We start from the raw sequence: 25554 nt of genomic DNA on the forward strand, positions 1-25554 counted from the left end.
AACATGCTGCTAGTGCTGCTAATAGGCATTTCAAATGCTCCAGCATTTGAATAATAATGACTTGTCACAATAATTCTGCTCTCTGGCTTTTCCATTTTCCTTTAATGCAAAGGTAAATATTTCAGTACAGTTTATGTCACTGACTTTTATCCTACTTCAGTCTCCATGAATTTCCTTTTAATTCACCACACATTACAAAATGAAGAAACTTTGCATGAAAGATAGCCATTTTACACTACAATTTATCCAATTATAAGATTCCAACTAAAAACACACACATCCCGTTCTGTTTCTACATAGTACTTCTGCCTCTGAGTTTGCTGTCTATTTACAAAGATGAGAAACTGTTTCTCTAATAGGAAAGTGACATATACTTTTTCCTCAAAAATAAATGGTTAATGCTTGACTATTACACACTGAAAGTGTATTAGAGAATTTTGTAGTCTCGCTTGCCAAGGGTATCTCATTGTTCAAGTTACATTCACTTTAAGCCTAGAAATCTAATAAAGTTAAATGTTTTTAGCAGATAAAAAAAATCACAAATAAGCCCATCCAAATAACTTTTCGCTATTTCAAAATTAACCACTTTTTATTTATTTTACTGCAGCTGCCAACATTAGAAGGTTTCATCCTTTATTTTGCAAGATTTGTAGGTACTGCTCTATAAACATCCAAAACTCATGCCAGGAAAAACAAGTCAACTACATTAAAAAGCTTTGATTCATCACAGTTCCTACTTGTCTCTTAGTAGCTAAGTAGAGCAATAGCAAGGTCAGTTGCCTTTGTTGCAAGTATAAGTCACCCAGGCTATAAATCACAATATATTCTGAGGCATTTACAAGACTATCTAATGCTGTTCTTTTAAAATCTCTGTTATTTTAAGTACTGTATATGGCTGCACTTTTCTCAACTTCATTTGTTTATTTTTAATTTTGATGCTGTAGAGTTAATGCAAGCTGAACTTAATGAGTCCATAACGTAATTTCACTACCATAAACCAAAAGTCATTTGCATATCTTCAAGCTCTCTCATTTTATCTTCATCTAGTATTCATCAATATGTAATATAGCCCTGCAAGCTCTTCATTACTACTTAGCTGTACAAACTTTCTTCATTAGGTTTGAAATAAGAGCCAAGACTCTCAGCCATCTTAAAGTTATGCATGTCATAGATGGGATACTTCATCTTTTTCCCTTCTGATAAATTTGAAAAGCTCAGATTCCTTTTTACACCTTAGATTAGCCTTCACTCCTAATTTCTTGCAGCATTTATCTTTTTCTAGAAGGCTTAAATGACTAAATTGCTTCCTCTCCTCTTCCCCATTAACAACACCGTGAGTCAGAAGGGCCCAGTGCTTTTCAGTGTAAAATATAGGGATTCTGTGCAGGGTAAACAGTTTACTAACAGACATAGCTACCCCAAGCTGTATGAGAGAAATATTAAAGACTAAGTTTTAGATCCCATTCAATCTAAGAAGTGCTCTCTCCATACTCATTCTTGAAGATATTAGCCTCTCAGAGTTGTATGCATGGAGGAATTGTGGGTGGGAATATTGTTAAAGGTAAGACAACAGACAAGCACAAAAGCAGCATCTCACAGTTTGGTTAGCAGAACACAACTCATGACTATCCTCACTTAGGCACTGATTATTTTCATGTAGCTTTACTACACGTGTTTAGGAATAGCAACTATTTAATGTAACTTCTAGACACCACAGATGATACTTTATTGGCATGAACATGTCTCTTTTGCAGCATCAATACACAGTAGGGCCTCAATTAATTTGCCACAGATTTTCCCATCAGCTATCAGCAACTTGTGTTGCCAACACCTTTCACTAACACATCTAAAGTTCTGCATGCTAGAAATAGAAGTATTGCCTCTTTTGACTCTTATGGCAATGTCTCAATTTTCTTTTACTATGCACTTACTCTGTAACAGTTTTAGGTCAAAGAATTAACAGTTTTAACTAGGTATGGCTGTACAAATGATGGAGACGGGTGAAAATCTCCTCCTAGGCATGCCAAGTGCAATATATCCATGTTCAGAGCAAAGTCTAGATGGAATTTCTTATTCCTATAATATGCTGCCAGTGGTTTCATAGTGGCATACCTACTTAGAGTGAAAGGCAGAGGCAACTAATATCTTCAACTTCCACTGAAGAAATCAAGAAAAGGAAACACTTATCCTAATCACTATCTGATTTGAACCTAATTTTCCAGCACTTAAATTTAAATTCCTGGCACATAGAACAGCAAACAAGCCTTATTTAATACTTCTGGTGCAGGAAGTACACAACCCATGCCAAACATTTCCAGGTATAAAAAGACTAAACTATGCTGACCTTGTAATAGCAGATTTTCCAAGTGGAAGATCCAATTTAACTCAAGTAGCCACCTTGAGTGACTAAGCACACAAGCCAGTAATCCTTTGAATACTATGATCACATGGAAAAGCATACCTAGCTGTTATTAAAAAAGCTTTTTCCCCTTACTACAGCAACAACAAAAAAAGTAAACTTGGTTACATGCATAGGTTTCCTGGAAAGTTGATCTGTAGGTGTATTGGATCAGAAGTCCTATGTTACCCACTGCTTCCTCTCAGAAGCATGTACCTCTTTGTACTGATACTTCCTTTTGTTTGAAATTTTAGAGACAATATGTAACTTAGGATTTTGTTATTTAGAGTACTCAAGCTCTACAATATTTTAGGACAGAATTAACACATTCTGACAACACATTTCCTCATCTTCCTACTTCTCGCCACCCCAAACGTGACCATCTTAGAACCTGCTGGTACATGTTGTTTTTTTTTCTCTGGCACTTGGTTTGTCTTATATCTACTTACTATCACATTAACCAGAGTTGATATTTATTGGAAATTAAAACTATCAGTTCTCCTTAGAAATAAAGATCTAGCATTGTGCATGAATGCACACTTGCCATTAAAAAAAAAAAAAACTGTCTTGTATCCATCTCTTTAATAATACAAGAAACCATATGCAATAAGATCTGTGCTCTTCAGAATCAATCATGTATTCACAGCCTGAAGCAAAGGCCTTACTTTAACCACCAATATCTTTTCAAGCACATGTACAATCCACTGGATATTTTATTTTTTTTCAGCCTCCAGTACAACGTATTTTAAGCAAAGGATGAAAATGTTTCAAATATCAGTCTATACCTAGTTTCCGGTCTTGTATCTTGCTAAATGCTACTGAGGCAGAAAAGATGCCATCTGTAATTCCATAGTTGTCAACTCCAGCACACAAGAAAGGTGATGGGCTATTTATTTCTGGCTTTTGTAGGTGAGAGTAAGCTTAAGTTTTTCAGAAATTTCATGGCATTTAGTTGATAACATACTCTGAAAAGTGGTTTAATTATAGGTGAGCAATTATGAAATAATTAAGCCACTTAAATATTTCACATGGAAATAGGAATACATAACTGCGTTGGACAGTATGCCCAGTATTTGTAAGAGTCTTATTTCAGGCCGCTGAGATGCAAAAGACATTCTATGGATAATCAGCAATGTACTATTCAGAAACAAATGGCTGAATTTTTATTTCATTTTCCTCTTGGACGTAATTCATTGAGTGTTTTTGTCATTTCTCTAATGTGTCCAAATTATCCAGTTTCACAGTTAGCTAGCTATGAGCTGCGTGTTGATCTGTCCCTTGTTCCACTATTTTCCACAACACCTTTTCTAAACAATATTTTCCTCTGTAATTTAACAGATGAAATGATCTGAACCAACACATGTAGTTCAGAGGAAAAGAGGCAGAAAAATGGGTTAAGTACATCACTTGATAATACTATCTTGTTTTATGGCCAGGATGGACACATTGTGAACAGCCTTTTAGTCACATCAGACTTTACCATTTTGTTTTGAAATCTTTAACAGAATCTTGAATAAACTCAACATGAATTTTATCACCTATATCTCATAAGATCAGAGAAAGCTAAAATGGGAAATATATGTTTTTCTGATAATGTACGTTTTTCTGATAATGTATGCAAAATATTAATGTATTTATTAAATAATAATGAATTCTTTATTAATGAATGTAAGTAGTATTACCTTTAGTTTACCATCTCATAAAGAAAAAATTATAACTAGTTACACTACCACAATTATCAAGGGATACTACAAAAAGGCAGTTTTTAATTAAAGTTACATAGAAGGAAGTTGTATACTGGTAAAACATATTAAGCCAATTTTTATTAATTTCAGAGGGAAATTGCCAGCAACTGGTTTACTAAGAATGGTTGCTTGTGTTTTTTTTGTTGTTGTTGTTGTTTTTGGATCATTTCCCATCTGTCTTTATAGTCTTTCACATTTTTGTTGTACTTTATATACATGGTTTAAAAAATGCAGCAAAAAAAAAAAAAAACAGCTGTTAAATTTTAGGAATTGTAGTGTATTCACCCGACATGTCTCCCCAGTACATTTAAATACACTATTTAAGGATAAAATATTATAAAACATTACATAAAACACTGTGTCCAGTCTAATATTCTGTTTGCTACTAGTACTTATTCTCTTACATCTTTCTTTATGAATTGAGGGTGCCTATGTATCATGAAATACTACCCATGAGGAGCTCAACCAGCAAAAGCAATTAGCTTACTCTTAACACATCAGAAATACATTTCTGGAATGGTTTCTTTTCACTAAAGCTGTAATTCTGCAAGTCAGTTAATTTTTCGTCTGCCGTGATGATTCCTCAAATATGGATATTTTGAGTAAGATACTTTGAATTTCTAGGAGCATTGGTAAGATCTGATGATTTTTGTTAATTGAAAGCAACAAAGCAAAAGTATTTTGCTGAGCATTCTTGGTAAATAATGAAGCTATAGATTCTTTTCCATCTGCTTTACCAAATACCATTTTGGTGTTGTATGAATGAGGTTCCTAGTTAGAGCATAATTTTACTTTCTTAGAAAGCTGAAGCTCAGAGAGTTTGACTCAACATTTTCAGTTAAATGGATTAATCATACCAAAGCTTGACAAACATTTGTTTTATCCAGGTTTTCGCCTATTAAGCATGGCTGCAGCATTCACCAGGCCACTAACTTTCCTGTGAATTGCTGGCAGCCAACCACATGATCTTTATGTGTAATGACACCAACTGAAAGTAATCGTTTGTATCATACGGTATACCAAAACTCCCACCAAAAAAAAAAAGTGATTTTGTTGTTCAGAGGTGTTTTGTTGTACTTAAACTTAAACTGAACATGAAGACTTAGATTGCACTCGCTGAGTATTAAGGGCTCAGTATCAGTAACTGAATACTGATTATCCCTAACACTCCTCACTTCTAATCTGTTTTGCTGCTAAATGCCAGTCTTTCGAGCAATCTGAGTGCCTTTCTGCTTAATTTTACTAGCCAGATGGATGCTATAGATGGAACAGAGAGTTTTCTGATTATTTTTAAAGCATTTCACAAATGAGACTAATCATAGTTGTAAGCCGTATGTCAAAGATATTTTATACCTCTGGGTGCTGAACAGGTACAATTAAAAAATTCAGGATTTTTGTTTGTTGTATAGATCCATTCAAGTAATATGAGACTCTGAAATCAAGATGTTTATATTTTTATATTCTTACTAATGACCTACATCTCTTCAGCTCCATCTTCCAAATATGAGAGTGACTAATTCATGCTCTTTTTCCTTATCTGATTACTGCAATAGACATAGTCTGCTACTGCCCAGTTCTTGGATAAAAAGATAGTAATCACTTCCAAGCTTCATTTTTATTGTTGTTGCTGTTGTTCATTCTTTTGTTTTTGTCTTCCTTCAGGGGTGGGGTGTTTTAAACTAGGTAAGATGCAGCAGGATCTAGTAATTTCCACTTTTCTAATGCCAGTGAATCCTAACATTCCAACAAATTCAGGGAGAACCAAAGATTTTAGAAACTTCCATTAAACTACCATGTGCATTCATATATATTTTTCAGTGTATAAAATCTGTTCTGAGTTGTTAACGTGTAAGTATTTAGATTAAATTACATTAGAACATTACTGGCTTTTTATAGAAGATGCTAACAAACAAAACAAAACAACAAAAAAAAGCATCAGGTGAGTACCACAACACATATGAGAATCAAAAGACCTATGATTATTTTATTCATCAGGCACAGGAGGGATGCCTATCTCATTGCGAATGCCAAGAAAAACCCTATCTGACTTTTTATAATAGTACATTTCCTTCAATATAAATATGTACATTGGGCTATGCTCCTCTTTGGTTTAAGTCTGCTGAGGCACAAAAGAAAATTAAAAATATACTTTGATCTTAAAAGACATTCTGAAGAGGTTCGTTTCAGATTGGCTTCTCTCCAGCAAGAGAGCAATTCTTTCATTTGTCTCACCTAGGGAGATCTGTCCCTCCAGGGACACAATCATTTTCTTAATTAGGTGAGCAGACAGCAGCCTTAAAACATATCCCAATTATATCACTGAAGGTTCCACTGTCAGTGTGAGACTAAGGAGAATCATTGAAACAAAATAGACCTGATTAGAGGCCTCTTTTATAATATTGGATTGGGGATGAAGAACAAATGTTGAATAACATGACGTGACTCATGAAGAAAAAAAACATATTAAAGTTATCAATATATGCTAACTATTTCTTGTATGAAGAAGAGATTAACTCTAGCTTTTATTATTATTTTGGACAAATCAGGAGTCATATGAAACAACTGTAAATTTTAAAGGTTGTCAAACATCTTTATAGTAAATAGCTAACCTCAAGTGCTGTCAGTTTTGCGGATACCCCTTCCTTTCTACCTCGGTATATCACGGCGCTCTAGAGTGACTGCTCAAGCCCTCTTTGCAGCTTCCCTACTCTTCTGCTCCCAGAAGCCTCATCTTATTTCTCATATTATTCTTTCTTATTTCTTTTATTCATTTTTCTCCCTTTGCCCAACCTGTGCACCTTACAGCTCATATTACCATTCAAAACAACCCTGCTTTTGCAGAAAGTCAGATATTTTTTCATAATTTGTCTATTATGCTCTGACTTTCTATTCATTTTCAGCTTCAATCACACTATAAGAAGAAATTGAAGCCTATTAAATTAGGAAAGCTAAACAGTAACAGCGAATATTTTCCCCTCATAGCAAGTGGAAATTTAGCAGTATTTATTATCTGATAATTATGATCATGATTTTTTTTTTAAGCAATCTAACCAAAAATCTCCTAACATAATTTGCTAGGACCAATGCTGTTATTCTTGTCCCATCTAGTATAGACAGGACTACATAAAAGGTGTAATCACAGAATCACAGGATCGTCTAGGTTTGAAGATAGCTCCAAGATCACCTAGTCCAACCTCTGAACTAACTCTAACAAGTCCTCCACTAAACCATGTCACTGAGCTCTACATCTGAACATCTTTTAAAGATCTCCAGGGATGGTAACTCAACCACTTCCCTGGGCAGCACACTCCAATGCCTAACAACCCTTTCAGTAAAGAAGATCTTCCTAATATCCAACCTAAACCTCCCCTGACACAACTTTAGCCCATTCCCCCTCGTCACATCACTGGGCACGTGGGAGACCAATCGCCACCTCGCTACAGCCTCCTTTAAGGTACCTGTAGAGAGCGATACGGTCGCCCCTGAGCCTCCTCTCTTCTCCAGGCTGAACAATCCCAGCTCCCTCAGTTGCTCCTCATAAGACTTGTACTCCAGACCCCTCACCAGCCTCACTGCCCTTCTCTGGACACACTTGAGCACCTCAACATCCTTCTTGTAGCGATGGGCCCAAAACTGAATGTGTTTCTTGCTGTTGAGTTACTAGATCTGACAATGATTTATAGGAATCATTCCACATACCAGAGCTGCAAGAAAACCTACTTGTCTAATATTTTGCATTTTTAGAAGCAAGGTATACACTTAACTAAAAAGAATAGTTGGTCACCATACCGATTTCAAAAAGTTTTTAGCAATGTAACAGTAACACAGGCATGCATTTTTAAGTCAGTTTTGTCTTACTAGTGAGCTTTCTCATTGAATTCTACACACATGGTTTTGCCCCCAAGAAATTATTTCAAATGAATCTGGCTGTGTAACTGACACCTTTAGTTTCTACATGATACATGAAGTAACAACTTAAAGGTCCTTGCCTGTTAACTGAACCATTAAATCAATTTTGAATGCTTAACAAGAAAGAACTACAGTTACTTTTATTTGTTCCACCTATTGTAGAGCATGCACTCATCATAAGACCAGGTAGTTCCCACATCTTGATAGCAAGTGATTGTTGTTTTATTACACTAGCCTGGAAGTGTCAGTCACAGGTAATGCAATGCTTTTGGAGGCCCTTGAAGTATTTCCAGGGTCTTGAAACAAAGAAGTTAAAGCCTTTCTAGGCACCTCAATTACTCCCACTTCCTTCTTCCATATCCTGCTGACTTCAGTTAGCCCACATTTCTTACTCCGTTAAGTGAATTCTACAAAGAAGACAAGAGCTAAGAACCTGTACTTGAAACAGATAAAAAAGCTGAACTGGCCCCCAGTCTGCTCTGTTGCTGATGCCTGTGAGCATTACCCCTCCTCTGCCAGCTTCCTTGCAACTGCAGCCCCCAGCAGCATAGGACTGTTTGCATCCAGGGAAAACCAGCACTTGCTGCTTGCAAATGAACATTTATTTCTCCAGAAGCTGAGGTCAGCCTTTAAAGACACAGAAGATCTGTTCAGATATTAGCAGCCCTTTCACTCTATGGAGTGCACCTCAGTCCATGTTTTCTAGTATGAACAAACGGCTTCAACTAAATCACTTACATCTTCAAAGGAAAAGAAAGAAACCACATTAAACAAAGTATTGGGTCATTTGTTTCACACATGCACAAACACAAAAGCTGTTCTCCTTTGGTCCTCTCCTCAGTCTTGCTCTTGATATGGTTGACCAACAAAGTCACTTACTAACACCCACTGAAATATTGTTTATACCCTTCATTATTTCAAGGGGTTTTGTTTGTTTGTTGTTTTTTTTTTTTTAATCTTTTGATATGTAATAGAAACAGGCTATCAGCTATTTCAGTTGACAGATAACTATGGAATGATAGCATAGAGACAAGACGAATTAACAGCCATCCTGGCCTAAGTCATGAAGTGGAAAAAAACGCTATCCTAGAGGGACCAAATGTAACACACGAGAGAACTGGCAGCTGAAAGACATATTTCATAGCCAATTATACAGCTTAAAACACAAAATATTCCGTGATGGATCACAATCCAGTAACTAGGCATTTTGAATGAATTAGTTGATCTTAAACAATTTGGTAGATTATTGTAGTGGGAGGGACACAATACAAGAAGTCACAGGTCAGACTGGTGTATTTTTAACCCCATAACTTCTGAAGCACACCAAACAGGGTGTATGCAAAAAGCCCAAAATACTAATAAAAAAGCATTTAGGACTAGCTTGCCAGGATCCCCTGTAAATGGGAAAACCCCACACTGAGTAACAGGTTCAACTAGCAGATAATTGGATAACAGAGGCTACATACAGAGATTGGAACCTATTGGAAAGCATTATTATGAGTTTTCATGGAATAGTGTTTCTAAAGAAGCTGAAACCAGCCTTTCAAGACCCCTAAGACCTGTTCAGATGTGAGGTGTTTCTTCAGTTTTTTTACTTGCTTCCAATTTCACTGAGACTGTAATATCCCACATTTTTAAAGCAATCATCTGTAGTCTTTCAATCTTGTCTTGAGACTCTGGACCAATTTTAGACAAGTTTTTTTTTTGTGTGATAGCAGCCCTATTCCTTGTTTCAGAAATCTGCACCCATCCTGTACATAGCATCCATGATTTTACAGTCTATTACACACCTGTTTTCTTTTTCCTACATAGAGAAAGAAAGTGGTTTCCTCATATAGATGCCATTCCATATTATGTATTGTTTCTCAGTGGTTCTTCATGAACAGTTGTTATTACCTTTAAATGAATTGTGTTTTAATAACAAGCAGAGGGTATAGCACTTGGTTGCTATTTAAGCAGTCAGTTAACTTTTCCCATCTCTGTAGTAATTAGGTCCCTACTAAGCAGAACAATTTGAAAACCATGTATTGCAATTTCTCAAGTAAATAACCAACAATTAAAAGTATTAGAAAACAATACTAGATATTTCTCTGCAGACTGCACTGTGCTAAGTGTAAATAAGGAGTAATACCTATTCAGCAATTAAAAACTGATTTTTCTTTATTCCTGTAAACCAGCACAGAACACCACTGAGGTTGTTTAATAACCTCTCTATTGTTACATCCCCACCTTCCTCCTTTACAAGTTTTTCTCCTACAGAGGTGCACATACCTATGAAGAAGACCTATGCAAGACCTATGAAGAAATGACTTCACAGGCTTTGGAAAATGATTAGGCCAACTGTTACCGAAGGTTGAGAAGAGTCAGCCAAAGTGGCAACATCACGTGATGTTGTCCCGCAGCCCTACAATTTTGGGGAATAGATCAACACAGCATATTGATGCAAAAAAACATCTCCTGCAAGAGTGTGGGAGTAAAAATGCTTCACACTCCTTAAGCTCCATCTGGTTAAATATTTCAGAACTGAGGTGGTTTCAAGCTGGCCTGCTGGCTATATTATTCCCCCAATTTATACCAACAGTAAGTATCTTGTTACCAGTCTAAAACTCTGTCTTCAAATCATAACCCATACATGCTTATGATATTACTGCCAAAGATATCTTCCAATTCATTTTGACCACTAGTCTATTTCAGATTTTCACTAACACTTTACAGCAAATATTCACTTGGAATTCTTTCCTTGATTCTACCAATACTTTTCTGCATGCTTCCAAAATCACTAAGGAGCAGTTAACCAATTCTTTTGCCCTTGTCACAACTAAAATCATGGCACTAATTATCAAGTGAAATTTGTAAGGCTGAAGCAAAATAAAATTAAAGTAATAAGGTATTTTCTTCTACCCGTGAGTTATCCTAGTTACTACTGCACGATCTGTCAAAAGCAAAGAAAGGACACTCAAAAGCCAGCCAATATGAGGCTTTATGACTCAAACACAGCAAGCCATAGTCTTGGAGGAACTGCCTGATTTTCAGTCTCTAGACGTGTTACAAAATCAAAAAAAAAAAAAAAAAAAAAAAAGCTAATTAATTCTGGTATAAAACATCCCTGTATAGGATTTTTTCCACGTTTCCTTTGCAATAGCATCAGTTTCATTACTTGTCAGAGCAAGCCTTTATATGTCTATATAGAGAAAAGCATATAAGCAATGGCTAAAAGAGCATAAAAAGAAAATCAACCCTCTTCCCTTTCAGCTTTAGAAAAACTACAGAAAGTGAGAGAAATTATTAGCTTCCAACTGGATAAAAAACACACCAGAAAACAACACAATTCCCACGCCCCAATTACAGCTAGATGTTATAACACACCATCTGCCCATTTCAAAACAGAAAAGCATTAGGTGGTTCATTATTTGTCACTTACAGGATAAAACCTAGCAGTTATTCCCACACATGATAACAATTTACATCATTTGAGAGACTTCAAAAGAGAAACATTTATGATTAAGAGTCTTCCAGTTGTTTATGTTCCTATGAATTCATCCCACCACTGTATAAAACACTTAGATCAGAGAAAACTAAAATCAATTACAGAGCTTCTTGTCCAAAAGTCACTAAAAGGGATAATCCATCTGCTTTCAAAGGTGCAAAGGAAGTACACAGATGTCCAAGTACCTAGGTGGCAAAAGTTCAGTACATTTTTTTTGTTGTTCAAAAAATGTCAGCATGTCTGATTAGCTGAAATCTAATAGGTTTATCTTTTATTAGTAATATGTTGGCCTCGCTCTAACAATGTTGGCTCTTGTCAAAAGAATAATTTTGCACCCTTTACATTACACAATAAAAGGCAAAATTTTGCTTTAATCTCCATGAGACTCATTCTTCCTTCATTAAACTTTAATATCTTGAGCTCCTTTTAAAAATGTAATGCTGTTAACAGATGAAAAACTTGACATATGAGCAATGAAAACAGTGGTTAAGTGACAGTTTAAGTTACAGGTGAAGGAAAATTCGGTAGCATAGTTCAGAATTTTCTGCATCCATGGATACAAGTACAGAAAGCTTCTTGACTGACATAACCAGTAAAAGCAACATGAGGACAAAACCAATATACCCTCCAAGTAATTCAAAATAAAATGTCATTAGTATTCAGTGAACACTGACTGGAAAACTTGACATTCACGAAGAGAGTAAGTAGAAAGACACGGTAGTAAAGCAATATTCTGTAATATTTACAGCAAGTTAACTGAACTTAAAAATTAAACAGGTACGTAAAGTTGAACTACATCCCCATCTATAAACCAAAATAAAGAATTCTTATTCTATATCATTGCCAGGAATTTCAGCTTTCAAGATATGGGAAAATAGAGTTTTGTTTTGGAGTTACTAAATTTCAGCAGGAATTCTGTATGGTATCGTGTCCACATTTTTCTGGGGAAAAAAAAAGACAGATAAGTGGCTACACCTCCAAGATGAATGGGAAAATAAAAAGTATGTTTACCTGACTGTGTCATAGCATTGCTTTGTGTGAAGAACAAGGTCCATTTATCTCATTTCAGGTTTACTAAAAATTCATCATCCTACAACTTGAGGTACAGTAGAAATCTAAGTGTACGTTATTAAAATCAGTATCTAACCACTTCAAATCAGGTAGAACAACGCTTAAATTGTCACCGCTTTTAACTTTCGGCTGCCTAAGAAGTTTTTGCTTCAGAAAATATTCCCTAAATAATTAAGTCAATACAATATGATTCTTGCCCTTTTCAGGTAGGAAAACCAAGACCTATTACCCAGCACAGACTCCGGTGGTTGGACTGTGATCAATTCACTTGTGAAAATCAAGTGATGAAAAACAGGAAGACCCCAGGTTGGAAAATGATACACATACCACAGAGATGATTCTAGTATCTCCGTTAACCTACATACTAACAGCCTGAGGTGGTAGCATCAGAGCTACCCAAGGGAAGGTGTTGAGCTACATGCTCCAGAAAAGACTGCCTTGGATTTGTGCCAGAGCCCTGAGGCAGTTTTACAAGCTGACAGGACCAAGTCACCACAGTCACCCTCCTACATCTTTCCTGCTCCTTTATCCACCTTTACTAGAGGGCAGCAAGGCACTGGCACAGGTTGCCCAAAGAAGTGAATGCCCCATCCCCAGAGGCATTCAAGACCAAGTTGGGTGAGGCCCTGAGCAACCTAATCTAGTGGATGGCATCAATGCCCATGGCAGGGGGGTGGAGTTAAATGATCTTTAATGTCCCTTCCAACCCAGACCATTCTGTGATTTTATGATACGTTTCTACGATCCAACCAGCTTTGTGGAAACAGCTCAGTAAATGGTACCTTATGTTTTGTAAACACCTCACACATCTCCAGTTGCAATAACTGACTTCCCAATGGTTCTCAGTCTGAACTTTGTGAACCACATTGCAGCAGTCAGGTTATCTGAAAGAAACCGAGTCCTTTCCCTTATTTCTTCTGCCCATTGTGAGATATGGGACGAGCTAATGATGTCCCCATGGATCTCAAACATGGAGAGCATGTGTAGGCTGCAGTGCTGCAGCCTTATCCTCTGCAAAGCCATCTCAACGACTGACTGGATCATTGGGCAGCCACTGACAGAGCTGGCAGGGACAAGTAGCTGAGAGTGCAACACGGCTGCCCAGGGCAACACACACACAATCACAGTAATCTGGATTGTAGTGTCCTCAGTGAGATGCTCTCCAGTTGGAGTACTAGAAGGACACACGGATCCTGCTACCTGTTTGTTGGTGGCCCTGACTATAAAATTGCATCTTGGTCCTGAGAACTACGTGGGGAATGCCAGTGTGGAAGTTATAAAAAGCTGTCATAAGCTGTTAGGAATGTTTCTGTTCCTAACAGCTTAATGCTCATCTGATACATTACAGCAAGATACAGGCAGCTACACGAGACCTTTGAATCTTATTCTACAGCACTGTGTTTCCTTTTAATAAAAGTGTCCTCCACACTTCTGTTCTTAAAAATCTCTCCTTACTAACATGAGTGAACATGGAGTACAGCTGATAAGGGCTCACTCAACAGGTACTAGTTTGTAGCTCTTCAGATTGTTCAGAGGCTGCACAGAGCAATAGTTACATATTCAGCCCACTGAAGTGAATAGCCATTATCTAAACTCCATGATAATTTTCCATAAGAAGCCCAAAAGTCCTATATTACTTTCCATATAAGTTACTGCTTTGGGTTTTGCTAATATTTACTTGAAAGCATCTCAAAAGCATATATTCAGGCAGTTCCCAGTGTTCTGCAACATTTTGAAAATCTGATGGCAAATCCCAAAGTCTAACAGATTCTTGTCAATCACGCAGCTGGAGGCACTCAAAAGACAAAGAATAGCACAAAATCCAGCCTTTATTATTAGCAGTTGCTCTTAAATGAGGAATTAGTTTAAAAGTAGGTTGCTTAAATTGGCAGAGATTAAGTACTCTATATCAGAAGCTAATTAATAATTTGTTTTCGTTCATATAATTCTGCATATTAATAGTTTATATTCTGTTCTAAAAAAATTAAATTATTATGGTCATTCCAAAAATACTAAAATAATCTAACAGTTTGAAGTCTCTTCATTTTTTTTAGCCATCTCTATAAACATTGTTCAAACCTAGCCTTAGAAAGCATTGAAGGCTTTTGTGCAATGCAAACTAAGAACTTAGAACAAATAACTAAAAACATCAAAGGCAAGACTACAAATAAAAAAAAAAAAGATGCTTGATCTTCTGCAAGAAATAAAGGCTGTTAGAATCAATAAAACCTCACTGATGAAGTATGCAGGGAAATAGATTTCTCCTGATTCTGATATATCAAGTCCACAATGTGACATGCAAACTTCCACAATACTATTTTGCTGTAAAGTAATAGTCCTTAGGTGTTTCCCTCTGGCTTCGTCAGCTTTTCGTTCTTTCTTACCATGAGACAGTTGTCTATACACAGTTAGAAATCTAACGTTATCTAACAAATCTAACAAAAAGAGGGATATTCAGGTCATGTTACCTCATTTTCACCTCAACCTCTGTATAAACATTTTTAGTAAGAAGATGAAAATTGCTTTTGTTTTATTTTATTTTTAAATCATTGATCAGTCTCATTTCTGATGCAAGTCTACCAAAAGGAAAAAGAACTTCAGGCAAGTAATCATTGAAGTTTATCTGATGGCTGCATAAAAACCATCTAATACACAATGAACAATATTTGAACAACTTCTCAGTGAGACCATTCAGAGGAACTGAATTGTTACTAAGTTAAAGAGCTGGAAGCAACTGGAGAAAGAATGTGAATCCAATTAGTTTCTAAGTTTAAAGACAACGCATTTGAAATCTGAATTCTTACCCAACCCAACCAGCATGACTCTGTTGGATTTCCTGAAGAAACTGACAGGGGGAAAAACATTCAATTACACTGAGCAAAACAGGGGGCTTAATTACTTTATGTGTGTGCATGTATATAAATATATATTTAATAGAAATATAAGTAACACCTGTATTTTTCATTTCTGGTTGATGTAAACCTTGCGAAGTGATCAACATGGTGGGGTGTTAGATTGGTATGGACCATTGCTGGTTTGGTACTTCTCATACATTTTATTCTTTGAAAAGTGACTGAGGTGCGAGGCTGAAAGTTATTCATTAACTGTGCAACTCTTACCTCTATTTTGTGACAGCAAATTTATCAGAGCAAATTGAGTTCTTTCAGGTCACAACTCTGCACTTTAAATAAAACATTCTGCTAAGCCTAGGTGTTATAATATTCTTTTTTTTTTTTTTATAAACAAAGGGAAAAAGAAATCTGTGTCTTTTCAGTACTCTGATTGAACTTTAAGACTTTTAATATTATAAAACCTCATTGAAGCAATCCCTATGGCTTTACAATATTTTTTTAAACCAAAATTATGGATATATAAAATTGCCAATGTGAAGCCACAGAGGGTTCCCCCCCCACAAAGACTTGATTTGAAATAACCTTATTAATAATAGATGCGAAAAGTTGCTAACTCCACATAACACAATGACATTACACTTTTAAACAAAACTTTTGTCTAGTGTCAAGCCTTAGTACAGCTAATATTCAAGATTTACAAGTCTGGGAATCAATCATACATCAAGATTTTATGGTCTTCAGATTTTGTGTTCAGGTTTGATACTTCCTCAAAAGAAGGAGTTTTCAATCTGATCAGTTTTTCCTCCATAAGAGGACCACACCAGCTCTCCCCACAAAAACCTGTTGTTTTTCTCTTCCAGCATACAAATCCATTCTATTCATGTACCAGGAAAACCAATGTATTCTTTCCAAACACTGCAAGTATAGCTTCGGTTAACAGATTATGTTTAAATAAACCTTTGAAGCATCCCAGTATCACGCAACAACCTCACCTAATGCTGAAGACAAGCTATCTTTCCTTCTGAAACTGCGCGAGGGGAAACAATAGTCAATTCAAAATATATTTGGGGGAACAGAGCAAGGATAAACAGAAGTTGATATTTTTCAAAAAGAAGGGTACAAAGGGAAGGGTTTTTTTGTTTGTTTGTTTGAGATTTTCTTTCTTTGGCAATTTCCAAAATGCTTCCACAACTAACCAGTACACCTGTAAGTTGCATTTTCCTTCTTTCTTGATCGCACCTTAAATGGCAGCATCAACATGAACAAACGGAGGTGCTACATACGTCACTGAAAGTTTCAAGTTTGCATAACAAAGGAGGATTTATTAGCTTATAATGAAGAATTTACAAGGGTTGTTGCAGAGAGACAAAGTCTGCTGTTAAATTTATGTTCTATAGAATTTCTACCAAAAAAAAAACAAAAAAAAAAAAACAGGAGTTAGTGGGGGAAGAGTAAAAGTGCTATCTGCAAATTATGGATACAAGTTTAAACACCACTGTAGATGTGTGCTCAATATTTCATTAGGGTAACTACTTATAGCTAAAGAATAGGAAAATTCTGAGTCCATACCATAAGCATATGCTTAAACCAAAGGCATGTGCAAAAGCTGTGTTACCTCCTTTCCCTCAGTACACTTGTTATGGTGTCATCAATAACTTTTTGGTTTTTAATATATTCAAGGATAATAGGAGGGCTTCATTGTGACTGAAGCCACAGATCCAGTGTCCACCAACACCTTACTTTGACATCTACTTGGAACCCAAAAGTAGGTTAGCATTACTTTAAAACGCAAACCTATAATTAAATTAGTCTGCTAGTCTGCTCAGTCTCACAAGTAATATTACCCCCAAAATGGCAATTTCAATTTTTGGAAGCAACCGCCTTGTTTGCTGTGTCATGCAGCACAAGTTTCCTTATGACCTTACCTCAGAGAATTTACTTCTCCATGGACATTTTTGCCACAAGCTTCAAAATGTGCATGCTTCACAGTATCAAAGTTGTCATGCTCGATTTCCTGTGATTAACATACTTGGTTTCTAAGGGAACATATTGGCATCGTAATTTCACTTCAATTCAGGATGCACTCTGCTCATCCTCATTTATGCTGCCAACGAGCTTGCCATGGAGAAAGCATACTCCAGTGCTGGTAAGTTGAAAAGTCACACCCTCACCATACACTGAAACTATGTGAAAGTTACTGAAGTGTTCATTGAAGCTTGTGCCTCTTATCTGGATCACTATTTCTGACTTCTGGTTTGGAGAGAAGAGGGAGCTTTGCCCACAAGTCTGGGAAGAGCACTCAGCCGCTTGCACGTCATGCCATCTTACAACTAGATAGCCAGTTTACCTCCCAGAAATTTACCTGATATTTACACCTTTCTCCCAGTAGGTAGGTACAGATACTCATCTTGGTCAATGTATTAGGGACTAGAAAAGCATGCCTTCTATCCACTGTCTTTGAGGGCTTAGCTACAGCTCTCATTCTGTCCCAGCTAATCCACACATAGAACCACAATGCTCCTCACTATCCACCCTGGACTAGACATCTATGTTATGACCCCATCTGGATTACTGATTACAGTAAATTTTTTTTTTTGTTGCTTGTTTGTTTTTTTCCTTTTCTTTAAGGAAAAATGTTTAGATGAGCTAATTATTTGATCTTTAGACGATGTGAACAGTAGTAATACGAGAATGACATTTTATCCTCTAATTCTGTTTGAAGATTTTTACATGAATTTCCAAAATTGATGGCTTGAAAAATCAACCCTAAAACAACGTTAGAAAGATCCCTTTTCAGCTTACAACTTAAATTTTCTTCTTTCCATTAAGAACAGTGTAGACAAATCTAAATCTAATACTGGTTTTGCTTACTCTTCAGAAGCTGAAGCCAGTGCTAAATGATCAAAATAAAGCATCTGTGGTTCCTCAAAACTGTGTACTAAAAGCAAGCTATTTTGTTACATTCATTTAGTACTCCTAACCAGTAATTCATTAAGAAATCCTTTGAATGAAGTAAAGGCAGACATATTACACCAAGTTATTTCAGAGACCTCCACTTTATAGAATTTTAATTTCTGCCACAATCTCCCATTTAACTGTATATTTGAATCTAAGAAAAAAAAAAGTGCACAAGGTAAGTAGACTTCTTTTAGCTCAATTCCATATGAAATAACATTTTCCAAAACTGATTAAAGCATCCCACTCCAAAAATACACAATTTTTCAACCCACCCTCCTTCAGTTTGAAGTGAAAACTCATCAACTAGCTCAGGGCAAACAAGTGTCAGAATCGTATGTTGCAAACAGAACATCATCTTATTTATAAAATTTTGCAAGGAATAGGGTCACTTGTGGAATGGAAACTAAGCAGTGAAAATCAAGTTTAAAGACAAGGTACTGCTGCCTTATTTTTTCTTCTATTTATTAATACTGCTTTCTGCCAAGATTTGGCAGCTGGCATAAAAGGTGGCAACACCTGTTTAGATTCTGCAGATGAAAGAATCTATTTTCTCCTTTGGGAATTCTGTATCTCTGAAGTGTGACCCCAAAGCCACTTGAGCATAAATCATACGATTCATTTCAAGGAACAGGTGTGACCCAGTAGCCTTTTCTCATCAGGGACCGCAGTGGACACAAAAAGCACAGAAGCTTGACAAAACTTAAAGATTTACTTGGAGGTTCCTTGAAGTTAATCAAAGGCCTATTTAAAATGGACAGATGCATACATACTTTCTATAGGCATCCTGAGCTTCATGGTTGACTATATTCCTGAAAATTAGGAGTCATTTGGGGGAAAAAAAAATGTCCTTCAAAACAATGGTTTTTGGACCAAAAAAGTCTGAAGGGCATTTAGATCCTTGCTCTTATTTTGGGAATATCTTATTTATAGCACAAAAATATACTTCCTGGAGAGTCGTCTTTTGTTTGTAAGCAGAAGGCAAAGTCCTTAATTTGTCTGCTGTACTTGTTACCAAGGAAACCAGGTTTTAAAAAGGTAGACCTGTAATGTTAACAATGAGAATATAAAGAATTATTTCAGTATGATACTAAAGTTACATTTTAAAGAAATCTAGCTGGGCCACCTGGAGAATTGGCAGATGAAAAGTTCAGAATGGAAATCTATGAAAAAATGTTCACTTAAATGTACTTGAAGCAACCGTCTAAAATAAAAGATGTGTTTTAACAGACAGTTCTGAGAAGTTTTACAGTAGAAATTAACAGACCAGATTCAGAAGAGGACACACTTTATTCCAGGGCATAAATATCAGTTGAGCTCTGTACATTCATACACAAGTGTCCCAACTATACGCGGGTACCATGCTTTTGGACAAACCAAACTACAGCCGATGTCACCCTTTCCAGAAACCTCTTGAACAAATCCATATCCATCTTTCTAGCATGACTCTGATTGGCACTGCTGTGTCCAGAGAAAACATTTGACACGTGTCCCCAGAACAGTCTATTTTTTCCAGGAAAATGCATCTTAACTAGTGTTTTCACCACTTGCTCTTAATTTGGATAAATTAAAGCTTCATATTTTCTTCCCTGTACAGGACAATTTGATGATACTTTACATGTTTAGTAACTACAACAACTATACTATTCATATTCACTGCAAGTTTTTACACCAATACAAGAAATACAAGGTATTTCCACAAAGTCTGAGATGTGCCCTTGTACTGAGAATTCTGCAGAAGGAAGGCACACACATTTCCAGCATTGAAATAATTATATTTACAAGTTGCCAAATAAATTTCAGTGCCCTCTTCTAGTAAGCTCCAGATGTGAATAATATGTTTTCATCCTGAGAGAAAAAGGAGTTTTAAAATCTAAGATTAACATCTACCACACAATGATAGCATGCATTCACAACTGAACACACAGATGTAACATGTAAAATATTTTGGCTTGTTGTTAAAAAGCTTGTTGTTAAAGCTTCAATATTCATAAATGAAAAATTTCTCCTGGGACTAAGGGATTGTGTATAAATAGTGGCTGCAGTCCCACCATGTGTCTTGCATTTCTTCCATAGTAGTAAGGGTGCATTTTAAGAAATAGCTTAACAGCTGTTGCAGTCTCCCTATCTGGTTTCAAGATACTTTGCTCCATTTCTGCCACTAAAGCACCTATTTGTCTATTGTAAGCAACTTCCTTAACACACAGTATAGACAAGCTACCAGACTTCGCGTGCACATGCTGCCACTTCATGTATGTGCTGGTGGTTCATCATAGCTGCCTCCACTAGAGCTTGTTATAACTAACAACAGCCAGATTGACATCCTATCCAAAGCACAGATGCTTGAATCCTATCTGCAAATTTTGCAGGAAGAGATGCAGTTGTTAATCAATACTGAAAACATCTGATCATAAAATGTAGAATGCTCTTCCCAAATTCATGGTTGATTGATAGAATAGAACCAAGTAAGATGTAGGAGAGGTTTTGTGCTTTGTTTATTTTATTTAAAAATTTGTTCATTTTAAAAATTCTACTTATATTTAAATGTGGGGGAAAAAAAATGTGAGCAGGCAGAATGCTGCCACCTTGATCAGACGTCTCCCCAGCCATTACACATTAACAGTTTTGGACAGGTTGGTTTTATTTGAGTCACCACTATGTGCAGACAAAGGTTTGTAATTTTCAATTTTACTTCACCCCACTGATCATCTCCAGAATGAGTGACAGAAAAGCAGAAGAGAATTTTGAGATAACCTTACTTTGAGGAAGGTACTGGATTAGAAGACCTCCAGACAGTTATTGTTTCATTGTGTTTCTAGCTTCATGCATATTTGATCACTTCTTCAGACCACCATCAGTAAATGGTGGTCCCAATCCCATTGTTGACGACTCAAAGTTTGTTTCTTCAGCTGTAGTATCATGCCAAAATTTAAAAATCTCTTTATCTCTCCAGTAAGCTTGTCTGTTCTTTCAGAGGATGCAATCAGGTTCTCTAAGATAACCTTTTTAATAAACGAAGAGTTGGGTTTTTATTGTTACTTTCTTACTGTGCAGTTCAGATGATGTCAAGAGCAGCCAAAACCTATTTTGCAGAATACAGCCAAAATATCTTACCAGTACTTTCTCTTAGTTCCCTTTAGAATGAGCTCCATTGAACTTTGGTATGTCCCTACAATATAAATTGTAGGGACATATAAAAGACCCCCTGAATGCATGAAAAAGCCATTTACACCTTTTAGAACATATGGCTGTGACTTCACACACCATGATTTACTAAAATGCTTCATTAGCCTAGTTATCATGGAAAATCCAAATAGTAAAGAAAGGAGATGAAGGTAGAATGTAGGAACTTCATCTTCATGTAAATTAATAGTATAGACAGAAACAACAGGTTCAAAGTGATCAGGCTGTTTTCAGACCACATACCTATTTTCTGGAATAAGAGTCATTTCAGAGACACAATCTTACTCTTAGTGGACCACCGCATCATAAAGATGATGTGGCACAACCAACACTCCCTTATCTAACTTGAGTATGGAATGTAATAATGAGAGCTATTTTCACTGAAACACAAGGAAAATCCTTCTCCTATTGCTAAAGTGTACCTGTACAGATGATGAGATGTCTTGTCCCAGTAACCCGTTTAATATTTCTCCAAAACTGAAATATATAGAAGTGATATGAGGAGTGAGAGGGAATGAGAGACAAGCTTTTTCCTCTTGGCAAGAGTTGCTTAATAGTCAAAAACTGCAAGACAGCATAAAACTGACCAGAAATAAGAAACAAGACATGATATTAGACTAAGGACTGCATGGGAAATAGAAGTACTTAGGGTCACAATGAAGCACCGTGGTGGCTTATCCTCATCTCTTCACTGCTTCCCTTGAATTAGTGCAGCCAACCCCACTGCAGTGCAGTGAACTGCATCAGCAAAGTTATCTGTGTTCATCTAACATGCGGGCCGCCCCCGCGGGAGCCGCCCAGACCTGCAGACAAACGCACAAGATTTCTCCATTTGCCATTTTGGTGATTTTCCTGATCAAAGAGCCATAAGATGAGGGGAGGACAGGGGAGGTAGACTGTTCCCACAAGTTTAAATTGTTGTTGCATTATTCTCCCGTTCGCAAAGAGAATAGGATTAAAATTACTGACCATGATTAAGGACACATTAGCGTTTAAATCCCTAGACGTCTACTGAATTTTACACAAATTAATTATGGGCCGATGAATGGGGAAAATAGGAGAAACCTAGAATAGAAGGGAATGCATTTGGAGTCTAATGATATTGCTTCTTTTCATTGTTCACTTTATTCAGCTGTTCACATCTCAAGAGAAAACCTGTACATCTCAATGGCAAGAGGACACAGTGCGGTATTTTTTGCACAAATTTAGAACTATTCATGTGTTTTGAAACCTGGCTTTTAGTTACCTGCAACAGCACTGAAATCCTTTCTCCCTTTCTTTCCCTGTATATGAATCTCTCTCAATTTCAAGAGTAAACATGTTAATTGACTTTGTGAGGTGAGTAGATAAACGCTTACAAATGAATTTGCTTGTATGCTGGGTATTTTGGTGACTTCCACCAGAAGTGTCTGTTATATACTACTACTATATACTGTTCAAGATGCATACAAGACTACACACAGTTTGGCTCAGAAAGAAATTAGGATCATGCGGTTAGCTGCTTGATTCTAATTGCTATCCTAATTACTTGGGCTGTATTCCTTCAGTAGTACACAGACTAATCATGATGTGTTTAACATAAGACTTGAGGTTTAGTTTCAGAGGCAAACTTGGAGTAACTTAACCATGGGCTGAAGTGTCAAGTCCTCCAAACAAGAACTCATTTGACCACCAAATATTTAGTGGTTATTTCCTCTCTCATCGTGCAAGCGCATAGACAATAACCAAGACCACAGGGGTGCGCGCACACATGTTAATCATATGTTATCTCACAGCTCAAGTTGAATAGCAACATACAACCAAATGAGTTCCCAAGCCCCTCACCATGAAACAAATATTTAGTGAATACCGAAGTTGGCAAGTTATTATTAGAAAGTGATTTTCAAAGATTTGGCTTATCATAAACATCACCAGTTTATTTTGATCCAGCAATTTTGACAAGTGCTACCTAATTCCAACAGCTAGAAAAACCACACTATAACCTTCAGTAACTCCTTTCCCCCGTAGTGTTTTTGCTTCTCATATTGCCTTCAGTGGAAGGTCTCAATTAAGAGATTTCACATATTATGATCAAATATTATAATTACGAAATATTATAATAGAGTAGACATTTGTGAAACAAGTGCTGTTAATATGTATTTTTATAGCACTATAATAAGCAGCCAGTAAATTACAGGAACTTTCAGCCAAGTCAAACGATCTGACTGCGCCTGATTAGTCAAGGACCTATGTTAAGAACAAAAGGAGAATGGTATCTGAATATTAGACTTAAATTAGCAAGTTGCTACTTTCTCTCACATGGCAACAAAACATGACAGCACTACAAGTCAAATACCAGGCTGTGCGTTATTAGCTCATGAGTATCATTCCAGTCAGTGCCCTACTGTATCGGATTATTCTGTGCTTTTAAAACCATGACAAAATACACATGGGTGGAAAGCTAGAGTAACTCCCAAGTGGTTGCAATTACCTAGAACTGTGGGCTCCATCTCCCTTTTATATTTCTCTTACCAGCCAGAAACCCTTTTGAAATACTCTAGTTCCAACTGACTCACTGAATAAATTCTAACAGTGGATTACAGTACAGCACTTATACACTATATCAATTATACTGGCTACCACACGTGCAGAAGATTTAAAATCCCAGATTTATTAGCCAACATTTTGTAAAATAAATGCATTTCCACATATCGGGTTCAACATTTTATGAAAGCCAAACAAGTTACCTGTTTCCACCGCCTAAATATCTACAAAGAATGCTGTTAAGATCTTGATCTAATATCAGAGCACCCGATATCATTTAGTTTTCAACAATTTATAACAGACCTAATTAGGTACAGATTTTACTGCCACAAAGACACGACTTTAAAAAAAAAAGGCAGTAATTTAGCTGTCAAACAGAGAAAGATTTTGTGTTATCTGAAGTTAAAAGTATCCAAGAGCATAGAAGTTTAACATTAGTGTCTGCATTTCCAATGCAGGACTGTTGTGTATAGGCTGAACCAAGCAAATCAACTATAGTGACTCATTCAAATTAGAGGAATCTGAACATTGCTCTGCTTCCTACTCATTAGTCAAGCCCAGATTAACAAGAAGTTAGTATTTGAAGAGTTTCCACATTTCTATCAGACAGCTGGCACAAAGAATAAAAATATCTTTTGTGAAAATTCAAACACTGTTTAGTCAACTAAATCAAGTAAATGACTTGCAGCTCACATGTTCACTCTAAGCCCATAGCAACTTTTGTATTGAGTCCAATTAAGCATCTCTCCAACAGCAACCGTCAACAAATTATTGGAGGAGAAGATATCTGCAGAGCATACATACATAAAGTACATAGAATGATCTCTGGCACACCACCTTTCCTCACAAGCAATTAGTTACTTTTAGTAGAAGCCTGAGTAAAGGTATACCCCAAACTTGTGCATCTACAGACAAGCTCCACGAGCGTTGTCAAAAACTATCTAGATTAATTCATGTGTTAGGCTTTCACTGCATTCTATAATTGCCCTTTTTTTCACCTTTTTAATGTCTCCTGTATGGGAGAAGAAGAATGAAGGATCAAACGATATACACTATACAAGACACGGGTATGTAATAAATAACATGCCTAGCAACCTAGATCAAAAGCATGTTTATTTTTTTCCTGTCCATTTTAATATTCTATTTATTTTCTTACTGACAATGTACTGACATTTCTAGGGAACCCACATTAATACCCAAGACTTTAAAAGCAGGATGAAGTCCATGTCTGTGTATTTAATTCCAGCTGTTTCCTTTGACCCATCTCTTTCTTTCTCCCCAAAGCCCTGCTTGGCTGATCTTGAATGTGTCACATTTGATGTGCCACAAACAAAATCTCTCCCAATTTTTTTATGTTTACATCTACTAATTTTCTTCTTTAGTTCACACTACTAAGTCCTGTGTGCAGATCAGCCTCAGTTCTGTAGTTAT

General features: G+C 36.5%; 1 long non-coding RNA gene across 3 annotated transcripts in view; it reads right to left on the minus strand.

The window, feature by feature from the left end:
* Positions 1-25554, minus strand: part of LOC118160422 — a 77358-nt gene that overhangs the window by 45031 nt on the left and 6773 nt on the right. The window contains exon 3 of one of the 3 annotated variants that reach the window (XR_004747485.1): positions 19688-20265. The exons of the other annotated variants lie outside the window; for them this stretch is intronic. This is a non-coding gene — a long non-coding RNA (uncharacterized LOC118160422). Of the gene's footprint in view, positions 1-19687; positions 20266-25554 lie in introns of those variants that run through there. 3 annotated transcript variants of the gene reach the window in all.

Source organism: Oxyura jamaicensis, chromosome 1, assembly GCF_011077185.1.
Source record: "Oxyura jamaicensis isolate SHBP4307 breed ruddy duck chromosome 1, BPBGC_Ojam_1.0, whole genome shotgun sequence".
Classification (NCBI taxonomy): domain Eukaryota; kingdom Metazoa; phylum Chordata; class Aves; order Anseriformes; family Anatidae; genus Oxyura; species Oxyura jamaicensis.